This window comes from Ctenopharyngodon idella, chromosome 22, assembly GCF_019924925.1.
Source record: "Ctenopharyngodon idella isolate HZGC_01 chromosome 22, HZGC01, whole genome shotgun sequence".
NCBI classification, from domain to species: Eukaryota; Metazoa; Chordata; class Actinopteri; order Cypriniformes; family Xenocyprididae; genus Ctenopharyngodon; species Ctenopharyngodon idella.
Window position 1 is genome coordinate 8504494 of NC_067241.1, and position 18695 is coordinate 8523188.

General features: G+C 37.6%; 1 protein-coding gene across 3 annotated transcripts in view; it reads left to right on the forward strand.

The window, feature by feature from the left end:
• LOC127505263 (kelch domain-containing protein 8B-like) overlaps positions 1 to 18695 on the forward strand; it is a 123549-nt gene that overhangs the window by 58326 nt on the left and 46528 nt on the right. The window lies entirely within an intron of this gene.

Below are 18695 nucleotides of genomic sequence, written 5' to 3' on the forward strand. Positions count from 1 at the left end.
AAATGACTGTATTACAAGTTACAAGTAACCAATTCCAATACGACTTAAGTAAAAGTCTTAAAGTATCTGATTTTAACAGTACTTAAGTATTTTACTCATACTAAATGTAGGCTCAAAGATGCACTAGTCCTCAACACCTGAGAGACATGCCAGTGAAAATAAGAAGCAATTGATTTGTAAGATGAGAAATCATGTTTATTTTGAAAACCTCAATATTGCAATAAATCAAGGTCGACACAACAACCTTTTAAACATCTACAAACTCTCAAGTCTCAGTTAAGCTTAAGTGCACAAAAAGGCCATACTTATACCAATATCCATCAAAAAGGTCTCGTCAAAATAGTGGATGAATAAAATAATGTTAAGTAAAATTAAATAGTCAATGTCTACTTGCACTAGATGTGCTGGTTTCAGCCTCATCACTGGCTGCAGTCATGACCTCATATCCTAAATCAAACACGCCGTTTTGATTCTCTGAGTAATGTGACGTCACATTACTCATGCCGCGCCCACGACCGCTGACTGACAGTCCTTCATTACCATAGTTTCCACCCTCAGTGAGCTGTACACTGTCCGCCATTTTCTCCGCGGTCGAGCAGCTGTAGCACAAAATGTCTGGTAAGTAATGGATGTTGGATGTAAGAGTGAACATAACAGTCTTCGTTTACTGACATCTGAGCCGCTGAACGCAGTGGATTAGTTGTATTTTTGAAGGGAATGCACCACAGATCTAATATACACATACGATTTCTGCAACGTTGCCTGCTCTTTACGTTCACAGACATAACTGTTTATGTGAACTGTGTGCGTTTTTGACAAAACCTTGTGTGTATTAGTTTAAACACAACAAAAAAATGTGAAAGAGGAGTCACTCACGAGACTTGACGGCTGACAGCTGTCTATGTGTGTGTGCTTCAGATAAGTGCGCTCAGAAAATGATCCATTAGAAGTTTAAACTGATATAGCTTTAAAACGCGTGGAGATAATAAACTTTAATGATAAAAGAAAAACGATGCTATCCATGAGTGTTCGCGATATAGATGATAATCAAAACCAAGCAGATGTCTTGTTAATATTTGGCAGAGAATCCGATTGAGGCAGGAACTGTGATTGTAGAGAGGGGGCGGAGCACAGCAGCTCATTTGCATTTAAAGGCACATGCATGAAAACAGCCTGTTCTTGACTGTAGTCAGAAATGGGTATTTACAACATGGATTTATAAATGATCTGTGAGGTATTTTAAGCCGAAACTTCACAGACACAGTCTGGGGACACCTGAGAGTTAAATTACGTCTTAAAAAATGGGCATAATAGGGGACCTTTAAGGTAAAACACACAAGATATAGTACCTTCAGTGCCCTTAGATGGCGATATCGCTTCTTTATATAAAAAAAAAAACTGCTGCAGAAAAAGTTAGGTGCAATGCAAAATGTAATGTGTAACTGCATTACTCATCATAAATGTACTGGAGTAAAAGTACATTTACTTGCTCAAAAATGTAGTCAAGTAGAGAGTAAAAGTTGCTAATATCTTTAATATTCAGTACAACTACAGAGTAGCCAAAAAGATACTTAAATACAGTAACTAATTCCATTTACTCAAATACTTTACACTTCTGGCTTTAAATTGGTTTAAGCTTGGCATTTATAATAAATGTTGTTCATAATATATGCCATTATAATTGTTTTTATTTTAAACCAATATTTTTAAATTCCTTTTCTGTTCTGAAACTGAATGCAGTTACATTTAAAGGATTTGTGAGAGGAACTAAAATAAATGATTATAGATTTATAATGTTTGTAAACATTTCATTTAATTTAACGGTATTTCACATTTCTGAATTTAATCCGATGCAACTTATTTTCTAGGAAATGTGGTACATGAAAAAATAAATCCGAGATTGCGAGACAAAAAAAAAAAGAAAAGAAAAATAGACAAAAATAATGCAAAGAGTAGTGAAAAGTATTGCTAAAAATTGTTTACAGTAACTAAAATGGATTATTCTGCACAACTTTTTCTTTGTGCTATTTATTTTTAAGCTTATGAGAGTGTCATATCGTTAGCTTACCAACATGCTAATGTCAAAATCAGTTGCACTATTTTTGTGGCACAACAGTTATTCTTCCATGACATTTAGTATGCTGCCTATGTAGACTGTAGGCAGCAAGGAGCTTCTCTCTCTGTCTCAGTCTCACACACACTGTTCTCGCACTACTTTGTAAATGTTTCTGATTTGTGTTTGCATAATCACTCAGGTGTGTTCTCTGGGGGTGCCTGTGTGTGCACACGTTTCTGGGTTTGTTTTCACGCACTCAGCCTCTAGCTGCTGTTGTTTATCATCAGTCTGTCACCTCAGGTTAATGCCTCTGTTTAGTGCTTGACAAATGCTGCAAACTATATTGTGTGTGTACTGTATGCGTTTGACTGTGTTTATATCTAACTGAGGATCTCAGACTCATCGCTTCGGTATTCACGGCACAGCTTGTGTTTAGTACTATCAGTATGATGTGAGAGGTCTGTCATGGTCTGGTGCTGCTGTATATGAGAGGGAATCATGTTAAGAGTGTCAGCTCTGCACGTAAACAACACTCTCTAATGAGGAACTAATCATCAGTAAATATTTTCACTGCCACACATGGTCTCTGGCTCTCAGCAAACGGACTTGTAACCCACTTGTTCAAAACTTGCTCATTTGAAGAGATGACTTGTCTGATTTCAGTGATTTAATAAGCTTCTGTAATAAGAGATGTGAGATGTGTTATGGCCAATAACTGATAAATGTTCGATATTAAAATTCACTGTTTTGACTACACCTCTAGGTAAAAAAAAATGGCTAAACACTAAGCTTTTAATTGTCTTAACCACAAATTATTGGTCAGGAAATTAGCAAAATTTAAGCTAATGCACTACTTAAAAAGCCATTGCTGTCTCAGAAAAACATCAAAGACAGAATGAAGTTTTTGGCAGAATGTGGGAAGTTGTGTGTGAAGTGATGAATCACAATGAAACACGAGTTGCATGGTGATGCTCCAGAGCGGCGTCTTTGAAAATCTGGCGAGAAATATAATAATAATTGCATCTCTACCACAGTGAAGCAAGGAGGAAGAGTGTCATTGTGTGGGGAGCCTTTTTAACTGGTGGTATTGATGAGCTACTTCACTGTGAAAAGTAATTTAATTCTTCAACGTACAGGAGAATATTGCAGAATGTCTTGCTTCCCACAATTGAAAAGTTTTTGTCTAAAGAGGATTGATCAGATTTTAATTTTCAACAAGATAGTGCTCCTGCCTAAAATGCAAAGACAACCAAGAAGTGGCTTGAGAACAAGTCCATCAGGCTCATGTTTTGGCCTTGGTCAGAGTTCAGATTTGATCCCTATAGTAGATATTTGGTCTCACATTAAACTCAAACGAACTGGGAGACATTTTTCAACTACTCATGAACTGTTTGAAGCCATTAACATTGAGTGGAACAACATTGACTCTTCTTCCTGTGAAAAGCTGTCTGCAAGTTGGGGAAAGTTACTTTATAAACAGTATTTGTGCAATTCTTGCTAATTTTCCTGACCAGTGATTTATGGTTAAAACCATTAAAAGGTTAAGACCATTAAAAGACCACTAAATATTTTGCCATTTTTAGCTTGGTCCATTGTCTTTGACCAGGAGTGTACATAAATAACTAAAATCGATCGTTTTAAATGCTACATTTAATAAACAATTCATTACAAGTGAATTAAGCATCTCATATACATTGATGTATATTATGAAAAATGGATATTCATTTTGAGATTTGTTTTTAACAGTATTAAACCATTGTTGATTTAAAGGATTTCAATTAGAATTTTAATATCAGTGCATCCCAGGAGATTTGTGATGTCAGCTCACAAAGTCATTTTTAAAAGTTATTACAAAGTCTACCATGGCAAACTTTTTTTTTTAAATTGGAGTAACTGATGATTCATGCACAGTACGGCCGGGAATATGCTTTAAGAATGTAAATAGAATCAATTTTGTGCTTTCCAGTTTTGTTTTGTTTTTTCTATTCGGGAGTTTCACTTAATTGCATATAATTATTCAATCCCACTACTGATTGGTCCAAACCCTCAGCATTATTCTCATTTGGTATGTCCTGAATGTGTATGAAGTAGTTTATTTCCTATTGTTCATAGACATGTACTGTAGAGCAGAGTTGGAGGTTAATTATTTTATTTTTTTCTAATGGAATGGAATGGTAAGGTCACCTGAGATGCATTTATTCATCTCTCCCTGTCACTGCAGTGATAAAGAATTCCTCATATTTATATAGCCCTCTGAATTTTTTTTTTTTTTTTTTTTCCTCTTCAGAACAACAGCTCATCACACACAATGTAATGTTGACTTGAACAGCCTCTTGTGTCTAATGGTAGCTTGTTATCATTTGATTATTCTTTTGTATTGTGGCCACAATCTTTGTGTGTGTGTGTGTGTGTGTGTGTGTGTGGCTATGGCGAGGAAAGGTCAATGTGAAATAGCACACTGCCACTTCAACGGCTCATTTTAATCATTGGCCTGTAGAGGAAAAGATCATTAGAGAAAAGAGAGGTGGAGAATCTGTCATTATGAACTTGTTTTGCTGCATGTTTTTCGTTTGTGCTATGAATACTAAAGACAGTCTCTGAAAGAGCACTGATGATAGAGTGTTTAGAAGAGAAAGTATAAAGAGAGTGACAGAGACAGCCATGGTTGAAACAGAGAAATGTACCAAAAGCTAAGACCAAATAAGGAGGAATAATGGGACAAACCTGTTGTGAAAGGTGTAATAGGCTTTAGTTAGAAAATATGTTATATTTAAAGGGATAGTTCACCCAAAAATGAAAATTCTGTCATCATTTACTCACCCTCATGTCATTCCAAACCTGTATGACTTTTTTTCTCTCTGTCTCTTATAATGAATGTGAAAGGTGACTAGGGGCTGTCAGGCTCTAAAAATCGTAAAACCAGTCAATGCAACTTGTGACTTGAGGTGTTTTATATTCCAAGTGTTTTGAAGTGACACAATAGCTGACTGAAAGACTGAAATTTAATTTATTCACTGATAATCTAAACCTCTATCATAGCTATAAAATCTCATTGACATTTATATATTCAAATATGGCATGTCAAGACATCATACCAGGATTAACGTCATATTCATCATTTGGATCTTGTGTTTCTCATTACTCACCATAATATGACAAATTTTAATATGCACAAATGAGATTTGAGAGCTGCGTCAAAGATATCAGTAAATAATGACTTAAAATAGTCTGCTCCTCATGTACAAAGCTTCATAAGACTTAGAATGTAGCGTACAATTTGTCCAACTTGGACTACTTTTATAGTACACTTATCATGCTTTTTTTTTCTGCTTTTAATAGTAAATCTGGTCACTATTTACTTTCATTGTATGGAACCTCTTTCTGTGGCCTACAGAAGAATAACATGGTATTAAAATTAGACATGACATATGACCTTAAAATAGTACGATATAATGAACAAACTGTACCTGTCAGCCTCATTTTTGTTCAGATTCAATTAAATATGTCATGCAAGTATTTTATGTATAAAATGGAGGAGCAAATTTGAGATAAAGTTCAGACCTGCTGGTGTCCTTTAAAGGTGATATTTACAGCAGCAGACCTACCTTCTATAAAGAGATGTAAAAAAAAAAAAAAAAAAAAAACCCCAGCAAAGTCACTCTCCATTTTTCCTCTTTTCTGTGTGCCGCAGATCAATGCTAGAGGAAGTTCCTATTTGAAATATCATCCCGTTATCATTTCTTTCTTATAAATGGTTTGAATATTATGGGAGATTAGAGGGGCTCTGTCCAAAACATTTGCTATTGAAAAGGTCCCGTCATTTCTGTTCTCTGAATACCAAAAAGGGCTGTTTGTCTTTCAGTGAGTCATCCATCTATGGTGCCTGATGGAAACAGTGTTTTCCAGCGTGTGTAAGCTGTTTCCACCTCTTTCTTTCAAGAGCACTGTGTTGATCGAGGAGCACAAACAGAGCTGAATAACAGTGTCATTTATAAGTACAAACACTTTCTCTTCCTGGTATGGATGATCTCTTTCCCTTAAAAGCTGTGCAGGCTTCCTAAAATTTCATCCTTCAGTGAATTATTGACATTTTCTCTCCTCCTCCCTCAAGCTCTGTAGAGAACACATCCTGCTGTTATCAGTTCCATATTCTGAGAGCCTCCAGTGATTTTGAATATTGATTGTGCTTTTGTGAAAGACAGAAATAAGTGGCCTTTAAATGGCATGAAGGGCGACGATGCCTGTGTTATCAGCAGAGAGGGCTCTTGTTGGGGCGACTGGAGTCTTTAAGCTCACTTATTAAAAAACTGCGCCCATCTCCTGCCACACTTCCCCTAAATCTCTTTGTAAATATCAGTCACTTAACTCTCCTGTCACAATGAACATGCAGCGCTGCTTTTGGAGATCAATCAGTTTTGGCTTTTTGACAGTAATCCTACTTTAGTTCAAGATACTTCAAATTCCCATCTAAAGCACCATTCAGACAGGATTGATTTTTGTAAAACGATGCTTTAATGCTATTGGGATTGGATATGTTTTGTAAACCAGAGATTTTTAAACTTTTTGATGCCAAGGAACGACAAATGTGTGGATCCCCTTGTGAAGGACCCACTTACTAAATGCGTCCAATGTGCAGGCATATATACTGCTCAAAAAAATGAAAGGAACACTTTTTAATCAGAGAATAGCATCAAGTCAGTTAAACTCCTGGGATATTGATCTGGTCAGTTAAGTAGCAGAGGGGGTTGTTAATCAGTTTCAGTTGCTTTGGTGTTAATGAAATTAACAACAGGTGCACTAGATGGGCAAAAATGAGACGACCCCCAAAACAGGAATGGTTTTACAGGTGGAGGCCACTGACATTTTTTCCTCTACTCATCTTTTCTTACTGTTTTTTCACTAGTTTTGCATTTGGCTAAGGTCAGTGTCACTACTGGTAGTATGAGGCGATACCTGGACCCTACAGAGATTACACAGGCAGTCCAACTCCTCCAGGATGGCACATCAATACGTGCCATTGCCACAAGGTTTGCTGTGTCTCCCAGCACAGTCTCAAGAGCATGGAGGAGATTCCAGGAGACAGGCAGTTACTCTAGGAGAGCTGGACAGGGCCATAGAAGGTCCTTAACCCATCAGCAGGACCGGTATCTGCTCCTTTGTGCAAGGAGGAACAGGATGAGCACTGACAATGGCACCCTGACTGACATTAGGTATCGGGATGAAATCCTTGGACCCATTGTCAGACCCTACGCTGGGTCCTGGGTTCCTCCTGGTGCACGACAATGCCCGGCCTCATGTGGCAAAGGTATGCAGGCAGTTCCTGGAGGATGAAGGAATTGATACCATTGAATGGCCCCCTTAATCAAATAGAACACCTCTAGGACATTGTTTTGGTCCATCTGACGCCGCCAGGTTGCACCTCAGACTGTCTAAGAGCTCAGTGATGCCCTGGTCCAGATCTGGGAGGAAATACCCCATGACACCATCCGTCGTCTCATTAGGAGCTTGCCCCGACGTTGTCAGGCATGCATACAAGCACGTGGGGGCCATACAAACTAATGAGTACCATTTTGAGTTGCCGCAATGAAATTTCAGCAAAATAGACTAGCCTGCTGCATCATTTTTTCACTTTGATTTTCGGGGTGTTTTTGAATTCAGTCCTCTGTAGGTTGATAATTTTCATTTCCATCAAACGATGTGGCATCCTTTCGTTCCTAACACATTACCCAGTCCATGTCAGTATAGATATCCAGCATGATATTTTCCCCCATTGAGATCTGATGTGTTTTCAAAGTGTTCCTTTATTTTTTTTGAGCAGTTGTTGGAAATCGCAGAAGCGAAGACCAGGAGACTTGGTTGTATCTTCAGTGGATTCTTTGAGAACATGCTGTTGGTAGCTGCAGTCATCAAGTCTAACTAAGGCAGTGTACATTGTAGTTTATATAGATTTCAGGAGGCAGTGCTTAGAAATGGAGACAAAGCACCTGGCTGACGACCTTAAACAAAGCATGCAAATGAAGTATCCAGGTATAGGAACCCGCCCCAGACTCTAGAGTGTCGCAAATCCTAATCCAATCAGCATAACTATTCAAAGAATGGGACGGGGCTCCAAGAGCCATTAAAGACCGAAGGTGAGAGTCTCAGTAATCTGGCTCATTTGACTTACAATAAGAGAACAGGAACGGGCAGAAACCTCTTGCTACAAACTTTGCTTAACAGAATTATTCATCTGATGTCATCATCTTTACCTTAAAATGCTAAATACAATGTACTTTACCTTAGTATTTCATGTGATTGTTATATCTGGACGTAGGATCAGCAGATCTTAAACAGATTCTTAAATTTGTAATCCCACAGCAGTGCAATATATATGGCTGCACATTGGAAAAGTATAAAAAGTGTAGTTACGTTGCTGTAGTTATTCAGTGAAGGTCAAAATAAATGAGAATTGTTGTGAAAAATATATATTGCAATCATAAATGTTCTTATTGGGATGGAAAGGAGTGTAAAGGAGAATTTAGATTTCTCAGGAGACCTCCAAGTTAACCAAAAAGCAGTAGATAATTTGATCTGTTATTTTTACCAAAGTATTTTTGCCAAAGAAAAAACACAGACTTGTTCGATTCAGATTAAAATCACAAAGTATGTCTGTACTAGTTGCCTCCTCAGGGACATCTAGTCCTGTGCGAGTCTCTTCCTGTCACTCCTCTAGTCTGATGTCTCCCTGTTCTGGGTTCAGTGTCATGGTATATGTAATATTTGGAAGGGTGCTGTGATCTCAAATCTGAAGACGAAATGCAGGAATGATCTTTTGCTTTGGCTTTAGGCAAGGCTTCTATTTTGGGATAAAGTTTAACCAGTTTATACAGCCAGAAAGAGAAGTGATGGGATGAAGACCATATTTCCTGCTTGCAGTCATGGAAATAGAAGAGGAAGACCAGCAGCAGGTGGTCTGGTTAATAAGGATCTTTCTGTCATACGGGAAGGTTCAAAACAGCTGTGTGTATGTGTACAGGAGCGGATGAGCACGTTTGTGCATTTGATTACCAAATTACAGTTGCCATGTGAATTAATACATGATTTGTTTGTTCAGTTGTATGCTCTGGTTTGATGCAAGCTTATGCATGTGTGTTTTTCTGTGCTGCTTCTTGTCAGGCCACTACTTCTTAATTGTCTCAGAGTACGTGTTTGGTTGCTATGGGGTCTCCCTGGGCGACGAATGGAGATCAGAACAGAGAGCTCTAATTAGAAGTGACTGAGTGTGATTGGGCAGTGCAGTCTGCAGGGGGTGACGAACTCAGCGAGGTTGCAGAGGGGAGAAGTAGATGAATTCGAGGTGGGTGGGTTGAGTTTAGATTGATTGGAGAAAAAAGCTTGTAGATGGAGGCTTGGGTGAAGGTGAATCACTCACTATATATCCCTGATTGCGAAGCACTGTGCTCCCAGACTACCATTCCCATAATCCTCTAATGACATTTATGTGTAGAACAGCCAGCATGTTCTGTACTGTCTGTACCACTGAAAGTTTGACTTTATATTCTTATTTGGGTGATTATATATGTGGTCCGATCCAACAGATGAGCTACTGTAGCTCAAATTGCTCAGGAAGTTAATGCTGGTTCTGACAGAAAGATGTCAGAATACACAGTGCATCGCAGTTTGTTGCGTATGGGGCTGCATAGCCGCAGACCAGTCGGGGTGACCATGCTGACCCCTGTCCACCGCCGAAAGCGCCAACAGTGGGCACGTGAGCGTCAGAACTGGAAGAAAGTGGCCTGATCTGATGAATCACGTTTTCTTTTACATCACATGGATGGCCGGGTGCGTCGCTTACCTGGGGAATACGTGGCACCAGGATGCACTATGTTCTGCTGGGAAACCTTGGGTCCTTCCATTCATGTGGATGTTACTTTGACATGTACCACCTACCTAAGTGTTGTTGCAGACCATGTACACCCTTTCATGGAAACGGTATTCCCTGGTGGCTGTGGCCTCTTTCAGCAGGATAATGCACCCTGCCACAAAGCAAAAATTGTTCAGTATTTTTTATTTATTTATTTATTTATTGAATTCTGAATGCTCATATTGTGTTTCTGAAATGTATTTTCATCTTGGCACACTTTTCCTTATCTTTTCCTTAAAATAAGGAGTTATCCCTATAAAGCCTACTTAACACATTTGATACACAAATTTCTAAAGCCTCTAAATTATCAATGTGATCACAATTTGCCTGAGAAACCTGTTGTACACAACCTACATGCCTTCTGTCATCTGATTGGTAGTTCATATTTATTTAGAAAGTAAAAGTCATTTAAGTATATAGTTCTAAAAATTTCTACCTTCTACCTTGGAAATGTTGTGCAATCTTTACTGATTTTCATAGGTAAGTAAACATAAGAATAATTTTTTTACATTTGTTAGTAGTATTTCAAAATTAACACTGGACAAAACCAAATTAAGTTTACCTGATTATTTATAAAAAATTTTTTATAAAAGTATCAAATGTGATACATCAGGCTTTTAGGGAAATTTTATTTGTACATCTCTCAATCATCATATGGCATTGCATTATATGTTTTGCCATCCCAAAAAACTACAGAGCTTTGATCATAAAACTAAGACAAATCATTGGGCGATATAGAATGACAACTGATATTTACAGTAGACTAAATGCATTTTATGAAAGTAGTCTGCTATACTGTTATAAAGATTGCACTGATTTATATTAAAGCTTTAATATTTAATCTAAATTGCATATTTTTGCTCAGTTTGAGAATTTTTTTAAAATTCAGTTGTTGTTTTTTTCATCCTCAATTATGAGCTCTATATTCTCACTATATAATACTATAAAGAGACATAAAAGTATCAAATATGATACTCAAAAAAAAAAAGGTTGTCTAAAGGTTCAATAAACTGCCATTTAAAAAAAACTATTATTATTTTGTATGACAGGCTTTACAGGGTTAAGATGTATGGGATACATTTTTAGCAAATCTAACATCTGAAGTCTCTTTATAAAAGCATTGAATACGGTCCAATGTGGTTAAATATTTTTCCATGCAGAACGAGACTGTTACGACGATACCCGGCTGAGTTCAGTTTGGCCGCGGATTGACCTAACAGCGTGAAACACAGCGTGACATTAAATCATATGCTAAGACAGTATTTTGCTTGTCACACTGTATGATAAATCAATCACAGCATAAGCTATGTAACAATACACAACAATTGAAGTATTTTAATAATGTATTATTTAGTTATCTGCATTATAATGACATGTATTATGATTATAATATACCAAACAGTTTCTGTACAAGACATGTTCCTTTAAAAATCTCCTAACAATATACAGCTACTCTAATAGCATTCAATATTTTTTTCAGCGTGAGCAAGATATTATAAAGATGTCAGATACCTGAAAAGAATAAGCGCTGATGTTGTCCTCAGTCCTTAGGGGAAAGAGGAGCTATTAAAAAGGACAGAACCATTTCCAAAGGCTTGTTTAATTTGGATGAAATATATGGCCAGGGACTTGCTGTGACAGAAAGTTGAAAAGTACTTAAAATACAAAAAGTTATAGTTTTATTATTTTTTTTTCTGAGTAGACAGGAAAATATGCAATACATGGATATCATTTTGTGTGAGACAGGTTGCTTAACTAGTGCTTGACATTCATTAATAAGTGAACACAGACATTTGGATTCCATCTGTTGTCTGACAACTGACACTGTGTCCTAACCAGACACGATGATATGTTTCTAGCAACAGGCAATTTGTCCTTTCGCTCTGGGCTGAAATGACGTGATGTCTGACAGAAAGGCAGTCAGAGGATATTTGATGTTTAATGACAGTAATGAAGAGTGAGATTCTGTAGAGTTTTTAGGGTGCAGGGCTACCACAAAATACAGTATATGACAAGCATTCAACAAAATGTCCTGCTAATTATTGTTTGTTACTGACGTGTATGTTTACGACAAAAACTGTGGGATGTCTGTCTGTGGAAATGCTTAATATATTAAAAAATTTTATAGAAAACAGCCATGAAAAGTCCCTTTAAAGGAAAACTGGTCCCACTTTATATTAGGTGTCTTTAACTACTATGTACTTGCATCAAAAAATTTGTACAATGTATGTATTGTGTAAATAGTAGTTAAAGACACCTAATATAAAATGGGACCAGAACATTTGTGAGTACATTAGCTTCTTAAGCCATTAGATCCTTCTGCACTGTTCAGATATTTCTGTCCTGCTCTTCTCTTTCATGCTTTACACAGTCTTGAACATGTCAGACCATATCGAATCAAACTGGAGAAATCATTTGTGGTCATCAGAGTGAATTCAGTGAAGAGGATGAAAGTGAAGATGGTGGTCATGATCTTTGACTGTTGTTTTCCTCTGTCATGTGCACATAAGCCTTGAAAGGCCTCTTACTTTAACTGTTGCTTTCTCACTGTCTCCTCTCTTTCTGGATGGTGATGTAATAGGTGTGTAATTTTCCAATTGCTAAAATACTGTCTCCTTTCACAGTCAGTGAGGATTTTAATTTGACCGTTCACCCCAACAATGAAAATTCTCTTATTGTTTACTCATATTTGTGTTGTTCCAAACCCCTATTCTGTTATTATTTTTGGGTTGAAAACATTTTTTCAGGAAATGTTTTGCAACACCTGCCATGCAGAGACAATTTGAAGTGACTTGTGGTTGTCAAGCTCTAAAAAAGGACAAAAAAATCCTTACCAAAAATAATTTTCACAGATAGAAAACCACAGAAAAGAAATAAAGTAGAATGTGTGTCAGAGTGCTGGAAAGAACATTGCTTTCACTGTTGCTTTCCACCCCTGAGCATCATTACAGTAATCTCTGAGCAAAAATGTAAAAACTATATCTAATTGCTAAAATTCTTTCTAAAAGAGAATATAATTAGACCGTTAATGAGGTGCCAAAACTACATCTCCCATCATTCTCTGTCGCAGCACAAAAATGATAAGCTGCATTCGAATCATGTTAAAGTAATCATATTTGTGAGTACATGTGGATGACACCATAATGTCATGATTTTCTATTTTTTGATATTCTGAAGCTGGAGTAGATAGGATGTCAATTAAAGCCACTGTTAATGTAGTATTATTTGTCTTTATTATAGTATTTATTAATTAATTAATTATTTTTATTATTTTATATATATATATATATATATATATATATACACACTATATTGCCAAAAGTTTTGGGACGCCTGCCTTTATGTGCACATGAACTTTAATGACATCCCATTCTTAATCCGTTGGGTTTAAATGGAGTTGGCCCACCCTTTGCAGCTATAACAGCTTCAACTCTTCTGGGAAGGCTTTCCACAAGGTTTAGGAGTGTGTTTATGAGAAGCGCATTTGTGAGGTCAGGCAGGCAGTCTCCGCTCTAATTCATCCCAAAGGTGTTCTTTCGGGTTGAGGTCAGGACTCTGTGCAGGCCAGTCAAGTTCCTCCACACCAAACTCACTCATCCATGTCTTTATGGACCTTGCTTTGTGCACTGGTGCTCAGTCATGTTGGAACAGGAAGGGGCCATCCCCAAACTGTTACCACAAAGTTTTGAGCATGAAATTTTCCAAAATGTCTTGGTATGCTGAAGCATTAAGAGTTCCTTTCACTGGAACTAAGGGGCCAAGCCTGAAAAACAACCCCACACCATAATCCCCCCTCCACCAAACTTTACACTTGGTGCAATGCAGTCAGGCAAGTACCGTTCTCCTGGCAACCGCCAAACCCAGACTCGTCCATCGGATTGCCAGACAGAGAAGCGTGATTCGTCACTCCAGAGAACACGTCTCCACTGCTCTAGAGTCCAGTGGTGGCGTGCTTTACACCACTGCATCCGACGCTTTGTATTGCACTTGGTGATGTAAGGCTTGGATGCAGCTGCTCGGCCATGGAAACCCATTCCATGAAGCTCTCTACGCACTGTTCTTGAGCTAATCTGAAGGCCACATGAAGTTTGGAGGTCTGTAGCTGTTGACTGCAGAAAGTTAGGGACTTCTGCACCCTGCGCCTCAGCATGCGCTGACACCGTGATTTTACGTGGCCTATCACTTCGTGGCTGAGTTGCTGTTGTTCCCAATTGCTTCCACTTTGTTATGATACCACTAACAGTTGAGCGTGGAATATTTAGTAGTGAGGGAATTTCACGAATGGACTTATTGCACAGGTGACAACCTATCACGGTACGACGCTTGAATTCACTGAGCTCCTGAGAGCGACCCATTCTTTCACAAATGTTTGCAGAAGCAGTCTGCATGCCTAGGTGCTTGATTTTATACACCTGTGGCCATAGAAGTGATTGGAACAACTTACTTATTTTTAAGTTTTTCGTGTAATATAATTTGATTTTAGCTTTATTTAAATTTTTTGTTATTTATAGATTTAGTTAACAATAACAAAACTGATTAAAGCATTATGGTGGAAGTAAATATGTATTGCAATTTACAGTATCATGAGATATAACTGTAATGGTACAATTTGGTTTGTCTGCATTTGCTGTTGATGAAGAATAGTGATAAAGTTTGCTTGAAAATGCTATTCATTTATCCAGTTTTTAAGGAGACAGGGTTGTATGACCAAGCTACCTTCCATCATTCTTTGTGACAACCAATTACACACCTAATGCACATGCATTGCTCTTCATTTTAATACAGTAAAATAGCTTTATTCATTGGGGAGGGACAAAGAGAGAAAGAATTAAGAATTTAATAGGAGCTTCCCCAAGGGGTCAAGGTTTGACTTCACATGGTTTAGTTAGGACCTGCTGATAGATGGTGGTAGATGGTAGATGACCTAAAAACATCGTTTTTCATTAGCGTCCATTCCATAGACTGTAAAAAAAAGATGGCGGACGCACCTTCACTCTCTTCCATTGTAGTAACTGAAGCCACCAGTGTGTGAATATATCACTGACATCTTGAATCTCGAGTCTGCGCAGTAGTAAGCGCAAAGTGGAGCCACAATATCAAGGTCCCGCCCACACTCCCGCAAAATCGGTTAATACTGCAGAACAACACATTATGTCAGTGTGAAATAAACAATTCTGGAAATGAAGAAATTTTCTCTGGATCTTCGGGAGGAGAAAACCTGCGTTTTATATGCTCTCTGCTGCCACCTAGTTTACTCCTCAGTATCTCTCTCTATCTGTCTCATTTGTACCACATTTAACTACAGTCGCAGGTTGCTGTCCCAGAGTACTGCAGATGTCTGAGTCAGCAGCTGCTGCAGTCATGCTAAGAGAGAAATACAGACATACAGAGACTGTATTTAACTAACATACATCCTCTCTCACTGTCTTAAGTGCTCCATATGGTGATCATTAATGCGGTTTCCTCCTGGGATGATCCTGATGTCTTGATGCATGTGTTTCTGTGCTGTAATAACCCATATGCACAAATCAGTCAGTACTCCTATGCCCTCTCTCACATGCTCACATCCCATTGACAGTTCAGTTAAATTATGACTACCCTCAATATCAGGATGCTTTTCTCTTCAACCATTGAATGTACATCTCTCTCTCTCTCTCTCTCTCTCTCTCTTTTTCTCTCCATCTCCATTAACTGTTGGCTGCGCTGCAGCAGGGCTGTTCTCTTTGCTGATGCTGCATTTCTCTCCACATTCATATTCTAATTTCACTGCTGTGCTGCATTTAGCATTTGCCTTGAAAACTTCATGAAGGTCACTTTTAGATTAGAGTTAAGCCTAAACTAAACTAACAGGTCTGTTTTAAACGTATCAAGTAATGTCAGAGTGATATTTTCTCTGTAATGTAATGCATGCATTGGATTAGTTACAGTTTTAGTTAGTTGTTTTCTCACTAAAATCCATTCTTTTAGCCAAAGTTATATTTATTTTTAAATGTTATTATTATTTTAGTATTTGAGAACTGTGTTGAAACTGTGTTTAACATCTGGGTCCTGAAGCAAATCCAGCAGGAAACATATGATCTTAATGATCATTTTCCATTTTCCAAAGAAAGACTGCTTTCTCAAAACTATAAACAAGAGTTGCAAATTTTCTTTTCAAAACTCTAAACGCAAATTAATCATTTTACTCCATTCTCATGTTGAAAGCACTAGCATTTAGAAACCATCACAATGTCATCACAACCTCAGTTAACAGACAGTTCTCATTTTGTGAACATTAGTATGCAAACTAGTTTACACAGCAGTCAGTATGGGTTTGTAAAAATAGCTACAGATGAGTTCTTGGCTTTAGATCCAAACAATGCAGAAAGTGCTCACATTAGAGGAAGAGTATAAGTACTGAATGAAGTCATTGCCATTCTATTAAGTGCCAACATGCCTTCTTCTAAAATGTAAATTAGGCTCTTTATCAGGGGCGTCAGTTGGGTATGGCAGCTTGGTCAGGTCAATGCGAGTTTTTATTTTTATTGCAGGATTAACAGTTATATTACTATTATTATATTACTATGTGTAACATATAATTTATATTGTTAAATAAAACAGAAAAGTAAGGAAATTAAAGCAATCTGGTTGTTCTATTCATGTCATGTGAGTTGAACGGCGCTGCCAAAGTGTCTATTTACAACGTGATTTTGCAGGGATTTCTGTTGAAAATAATGACCAATCAAAGGTGTTAAGTTACCAGTAGTGAGAATTCACTCAGGCCCCGTCCACACAGAGACGAGTTTAGCTGTAAACGCAAAAATTTTGTATTGTATAGGCGTTTCGTCCAGACTGATATGGCATTTTCAGAAGGTGAAACCGCTATTTTTTATTTATTTTTTTAAACCAGGTCCCGGAGTGGATAAATCTGAAAACGACGCCCTTTGCGTTTTTGTGTGTACATCCAATCCTTATATTTTGTGAAACGATGATGTCATCACCCCACGTGTCAACCCTAGTCAGACACCGCTAACAGCACAAAATGGCAACAACAACGATAGCGTAATACATGCTTGTGTTTGTGCTGCAGAAGCTGCCGAGCCTAAAGCTTTATTTCGAAGCTTTACTAAAGTTTGTATACAGCGCACAAGGTTTATGCGCATGCTCCAAGTCTTGTTCTTTGTTTTTAGTGTATCTCTATTGCAGAATTACAGCGCCACATACTGATCTGGCATGTATACTACATCGTTTTGAGTCGTTTCAGTGGTTTCGTGTGTACGCAGACATTTCTTGAGACGAGGAAAAAAAGAGATCGGATAGGGAAAGCTCTGGCTTCGTGTGGATGTAGCCTCAGTATCTCTCAAAATGCTGAATTTATATTTAGCACAAGTTTACTAAGTTCTGCGCACACACAAATCCTCTCATTATAACAAACAAAGCGGAGACACAATTAATTGACAGATTCATTAATTAAAATGGGAGTTTTCATACTCAACGCTGAACTGACTGATAGCTTCAGTGATTAGCTCAGCTCTTTACTTGCTGTCTAATTTCATTCGCAATTTGAAGAAAAGTTTTTGTTTTTCATGAGACTTTGTGACTTTTCCTACATATGTCCGTTCAAAAAATGACAAAAATAGATTTTTAAATGTTACAATAGTGATTGCTGGTTACTATTCTGCTGGCTATAGTGGTAATTTAAAGGGTTAGTTCACCCAAAAATGAAAATTATGTCATTTATTACTCACCCTCATGTCGTTCTACACCCGTAAGACCTTTGTTCATCTTCGGAACACAAATTAAGATATTTTTGATGAAATTCGATAGCTCAGTGAGGCCTCTATTGCCAGCAATGTCATTGAACCTCTCAAGACCCAGAAAGGTACTCAAAACATATTTAAACAGTTTGTGTGAGTACAGTGGTTCAACCTTAATATTATAAAGCGATGAGAATACTTTTTGTGCGCCAAAAAGACAAAATAATGAATCAACAATATCTAGTGATGACCTAGTGATGATGGCTTTACGAATCTTTTGTTTCGAATCAGTGGTTCGGAGCACCAAAGTCACACGATTTCAGTAGTTTGGCAGTTTGATACACGATCCGAACCACTGATTCGAAACAAAAGATTCGTAAAGCTTCGAAGCATTGTTTTGAAATCGGTCATCACTAGATATTGTTGAAAAGTCATTATTTTAAGGTTTTTTGGCGCACAAAAAGTATTTTCGTCGCTTTATAATATTAAGGTTGAACCACTGTACTCACATGAACTGTTTTAAATATTTTTTGAGTATCTTTTTGGATCTTGAGAGGTTCGGTGACATTGCTGGCAATAGAGGCCTCACTGAGCCATTGGATTTCATCAAAAATATCTTAATTTGTGTTCCGAAGATGAACAAAGGTCTTATGGGTGTAGAACGACATGAGAGTGAGTAATAAATGACATTATTTTCATTTTTGGGTGAACTAACCCTTTAAACATGTCCATCATCAGCAAAGTAGCACTTTGCTGACAAACATGTGAATTCATGCCAGAGTAAGCCTATTTTTCACTGGAAGGTTTTAAAAAAAAAAAGTGTTTTAGCGATTGAGAAAAACATACTATATCTCATGGTAGAGCTATAATAGAAAAGTTTGTAGGGAAGTTCAAAAGTTTGGGTCAGTTATGTGAACACATTAATTTTTAATGTTCTATCCCCTTAGGGGAAGAGAACAAATGTGGACTGTGAGGTTTAGAGGTAGAATTTAAGTAAACC